Source organism: Chlorocebus sabaeus, chromosome 16 (assembly GCF_047675955.1).
Source record: "Chlorocebus sabaeus isolate Y175 chromosome 16, mChlSab1.0.hap1, whole genome shotgun sequence".
Classification (NCBI taxonomy): Eukaryota; Metazoa; Chordata; class Mammalia; order Primates; family Cercopithecidae; genus Chlorocebus; species Chlorocebus sabaeus.
The window spans coordinates 17,201,501-17,206,671 of record NC_132919.1 but is presented as its reverse complement, the minus strand read 5'-3'; the positions used below and the strand labels follow the sequence as shown (position 1 = coordinate 17,206,671).

The 5,171-nt window shown below is 46.2% G+C and overlaps 1 pseudogene; it reads right to left on the bottom strand.

The window, feature by feature from the left end:
- On the bottom strand, positions 1-705 carry LOC103242470 (actin, cytoplasmic 2-like; annotated as a pseudogene).
- Positions 706-5,171: the final 4,466 nt, after the last annotated feature.

Below are 5,171 nucleotides of genomic sequence, written 5' to 3'. Positions count from 1 at the left end.
GCAGTGATCTTCTGCATCCTGTGGGGATGCCCTGGTATATGGTGATGCTGCCAGACAGCACGTGTTGGCATACTGGTCTTTGCAGATGTCCACGTCACATTTCATGATGAGTTCAAGGTGGTCTTGTGGATGCTGCAAGATTCCATGCCCAGGAAGGAAGGCTGGAACAGTGCCTCCAGACACTGGAACTGCTCGTTGCCAATGGCGATGACCTGGCCATGGGGCACCTCACAGCTATTCTCCAGGGAGGAGGAGGATGTGGTGGTGGCCATCTCCTGCTCAAAGGGCAACACAACTTCTCCTTTTCACGCACGATCTCTTGCTCGCCCGTGGTGATGAAGCTGTAGCCGAGCTCGGTGAGGATCTTCGTGAGGTAGTCAGGTCCTGGCCAGCCAGGTCCAGACACAGGATGCCATGGGGGAGGGCATAGCCCTTGTAGATGGGCACCATGTGGGTGACCCCATCTCCAGAGTCCAGGACGTCAGTGGTGTGCCCAGAGGTGCAGAGGGACAGCATGGCCTGGATGGCCACATACATGGCCCGGGTGTTAAAGGTCTCAAACGTGATCCGAGTCATCTTCTCTCCGTTGGCCTGGGAGTTCAGGGGGGCCTTGGTCAGCAGCACTGGGTGCTCACCAAGTGAGGCCACATGCAGCTCACTGCAGAAGGTGTGATGCCAGATCTTCTCCATGTCATCTGTATTAGTCTAGTTTTGTGCTGCTGATAAAGACATACCTGAGACTGGACAATTTACAAAAGAGGCTTAATGGACTTACAGTTCCTGGTGGTTGGGGAGGCCTCATAGTCATGGTAGGAGGCAAGTCACGTCTTACATGAATGGCAGCAGGCAAACAGAGAGCTTGTGCAGGGAAACTCCCATTTTAAAAACCATCAGATCGGCCAGGCACAGTGGCTCACGCCTGTAATCCCAGCACTTTGTTTGGGAGGCCAAGGTGGGCAGATCATGAGGTCAGGAGATCGAGACCATCCTGGCTAACATGGTAAAACCCCATCTCTACTAAAAATATGAAAACTTAGCCGGGCGTGGTGGCATGTGCCTGTAGTCCCAGCTACTCAGGAGGCTGAGGCAGAAGAATCGCTTGAATCCGGGAGGCAGAGGTTGCAGTGAGCCGAGATCACACCACTGCACTCCAGCCTGGGCAACAGAGCAAGACTCCGTCTCAAAAAACACAAAAATCACAAAACAAAAATGAAGTTTTGAGTTTGTAAGTCCTAAGTTTCTGGGTTCCAACCTGAATTAGTACCCACTTTGTGGAAGGTGATGTTATTTGCACCAAAGTCTGAGCAGTTGCAAAGGGGCCAGAGAAAATGACTAGGTAAATCAGGTATCTGTGAATAAGAAAATGTGATGGCTTTTTAAGTAAATTGAATTACTTAACGATAGTGAACAAAGACAAAATCCTATCTGTATCCTTTCCTGACATCAAAGGCTGAAATCAGAGAACTTTAATTGCAAAAACATTTATTAAGTCTGAATCCATAGACTGGCTCTATAGTTGACTGTTAAACTTTCTACACTTGGTATTTAATAGGAACCTAGCAGTAGATTAAAACACAAAAGGCATAGCAGATGAAATCTAATTGGTGGAGAGAGGTTAATTTTTAAAAGCTTACAGAAATTGCTATGGTAAGAAATATTAAATTAATACTAATCGCCTTTATTGGACCACTAATAATTCATACCTCGCAACTGACCGGATGCCTTATGTGCAGAGTTGATTGTCTAATTACCTAAAACCTGAATTTAGAAATTGTGCATGGGCTGGGTGCAGTGGCTCACGCCTGTTATCCTAGCACTTTGGGAGGGCAGATTATGAGGTCAGGAGTTCGAGACCAGTCTGACCAACATGGTGAAACCCCCATCTCTACTAAAAATACAAAAATTAGCTGAGCCTGGTGGCATGTGCCTGTAGTCCCAGCTATCTGGGAGGCTGAGGAAGGAGAACTGCTTGAACCCAGGAGGCGGAGGTTGCAGTGAGTTGAGATCATGCCACTGCACTCCAGCCTGGCAACAGAGCAAGACTCCGTCTCAAAAATATATATATATAAAAAAGAAATTGTGGCCGGGCGCGGTGGCTCACGCCTGTAATCCCAGCACTTTGGGAGCCCGAGGCGGGCGAATCACGAGGTCAGGCGATCCAGACCATCCTGGCTAACATAGCGAAACCCCATCTCTACTAAAAATACAAAAAGAAATTAGCCGGGCGCGGTGGCGGGCGCCTGTAGTCCCAGCTACTCGGGAGGCGGAGGCAGGAGAATGGCTTGAACCCGGGAGGTGGAGCTTGCAGTGAGTGGAGATGGCGCCACTGCACTCCAGCATGGGTGACAGAGCGAGACTCCCATCGCAAAAAAAAAAAAAAAAAAAAAAAAAAAATTGTGCATGAATCTCACCTTCTGAGATGTTACTCATTGCTTGCTTCTTTTCAGCAGCTGGCCAGACTCCTAAACTGTTCAAAACATCTAAAAACGGAATGTTTTCTCAGTCGCTGGAAGAAACAAAAGCTTAGATCACAATTTTTGTAACAGGGAATCAATTATAGTCACTTTAAAATGATGAGATGTCATTAAAAATATTAAATTGAAATGCTTATAAATGAAATACACTCTTTCTTTCTGAAACTGGAAACTAAGAGTCATTGACATGTGGTTTGACTGAAAGATAAAGCCCAGGTCTATCCTACAGCTACATCAGAGCTACTGTGGCTAAGGGTACATATAAAAAACTCTAGAAGAAATTTCTGAATGAGATGTGACTTTTTCCCACCACTTGGCTCTGTGGTACTGGCAACTGATGGCTTGGAAGTGATTGATCAGTTTGGATACTTAGCTGTAATGAAGCCTCTTGGTTTAGCAGTAGTAAGAAGACAGAAAAGCATCAAGAAATCTTAATTCTGATTGAGCCTACTTCAGTGGTGGAAAAAACACGTTCTGGATTCTATGTATGCCAGGCAGTAACATATCCAGAGCTTCTGGAATCATTTCATACAATTTCCACTATGGGATAGAAGCTTTGAGATTAGCATTGCATTTCATTTGGTTGTGAATGGTTGAACATTATTGATATCTGTGCTTTCTGACCATTACTGCTGAGTTTCGATTCTTTCCCATGAGAATGGGTACATTTTCCTAATTCTAAGATGTCCCTTTTGTTGCATGTCCTTGAAAGTTTATACCCCATGAGAGCCCAATTTAACTAACCTTTGGTGCAATTCACTGAGGCAAAGATTTGGCAGTTGTTAATTGTTTTTTAAGATTTATAGGTTTGAGAAAGTACCTCCAAAAGAGGTAGGTGGCTGAAGCCAGTGGTGTTGGGAAAGATGTTAATGGCCTAAATTGAGCCCAGCTGTGGTGAATGCACATTGCCTTTTACTGAAAATGCAGTGGTTGAATAAACTTACTCCAGTAGCCTATCACCATGGAAATAAGGATAATCTGAGCAAGGTGGTGACCTCCACTAACAAACTGAAAATAAAATTAAAAAAAAAATACAATACAATACAATAAAGTAAAATAAAATAAAATAAAATCACCCTGTAGTAACTTACTACCTCCACACAAATTAAGTTTACGCTGTCCAACAACGGGAGGAATTCACTTGGTAAGAATAATTAAACACATAAAGGCAATGCCTAACCTCGTAACGCCACCCCATATTCCTTAATCTTTACCAGGCTACTATAAGACGGCAGAAAACACAAACTGTAATTTCGTTCTTTTCTCGTGTCCCTTTTTCAACAGAACATGGAATTTTTTTTTTTTTTTTTTTTTTTTTTTTTTTTTTTTTTGACGGAGTCTCGCTCTGTACCAGGCTGGAGTGCAGAGACGTGATCTCGGCTCACTGCAACCTCTGCCTCCCGGGTTCAACCAATTCTCCTAACTCAGCCACCCGAGCAGCTGCGACTACAAGCGTGCGCCACCACGCCCAGGTAATTTTTTTTGTATTCTTAGCAGAGACGGAGTTTCACCTGTTGGCCAGGACGGTCTCGATTTCTTGACCTCGTGTTGACCGCGTGACCCGCACACCTCGGCCTCCCAAAGTGTTGGGATTACAGGCGTGAGTCACCGCGCCCGGCCAAAACAAGGAAATTTAAAAGGAAAAAAAAAGTGACTTCTGTGATTTCAAAAACACAACCACCATTTTTCTATTGTATTCCTGGTGAGCACATTCTGGAGACCTTGCGACAACCACAGCCTCTGCCGCGGCGGAAGGCTCCCAGGGGGCCGCACCCCAGGGGGCAGCGCGCGCAGGCGGGTCAGGCTCCGATTCCCATCTCCCTCCGGTCTTCGCTGGAACGACCCACACTACATCACGAACTAATGTCTTTCCAATTAACTTCTAAGTAGATAAATTTAGTAATAGGCGCTCAAGTTTTAAAAAATATTATTCAGGCCGGGCGTGGTGGCTCAAGCCAGCAATCCCAGCACTTTGGGAGGCCGAGGCGGGTAGATCACCTGAGGTGAGGGGTTCAAGACCAGCCTGGCCAAAAGGGTGAAACCTCGTCTCTGCAAAAAATACAAAAAAATTAGCTGGGCGTGGTGGCGGACGCCTGTAACGCCAGCTACTCGGGAGGCTGAGGCAGGAGAATCGCTTGAACCCGGGAGGCGGAGGTTGCAGTGAGACGAGGTCGCCCCGCTGCACTCCAGCCTAGGCAACAAGAGCGAAACTCCGTCTCAAAAGAAGAATATTATTCAATAACTGATTTTCACATTTTTAAGAAAGACGTACTGAGGGAGGAAGACCGAATACCAAACATGCGCGCGCACACCGATCCCGAGTTCCGTAACCAACCTCCCCCGGGCGCCGCGCCTTCCCCGCATCACGTGACGGCTGTCGCCCGCACCTTCCATACTCTCAATATAGGGAGAGGACGGGTTCCATCAGCAATGTAATAAAAACCATTGGTGAAGCAAAAAAAAAAAAAAAAAGCCTGACAACCCCTTATAACGTTTTTTCTTTATTTTTCTCTTTTATGTGGACAGGGAGCCTTACGTTGATTATATTTACCCTCAAATCTCTTTTCGAAATGCTTTTTAAGTTTCAGCATACTCCCGCGCTTAATGAAATGGTTTCCCCCAGCATCCACAGCCGGTGCGGTCTGAACCATTGGGAACTTCCCCGAGGGGGGCACCAGAATAGGGGCGGCGGAAAAG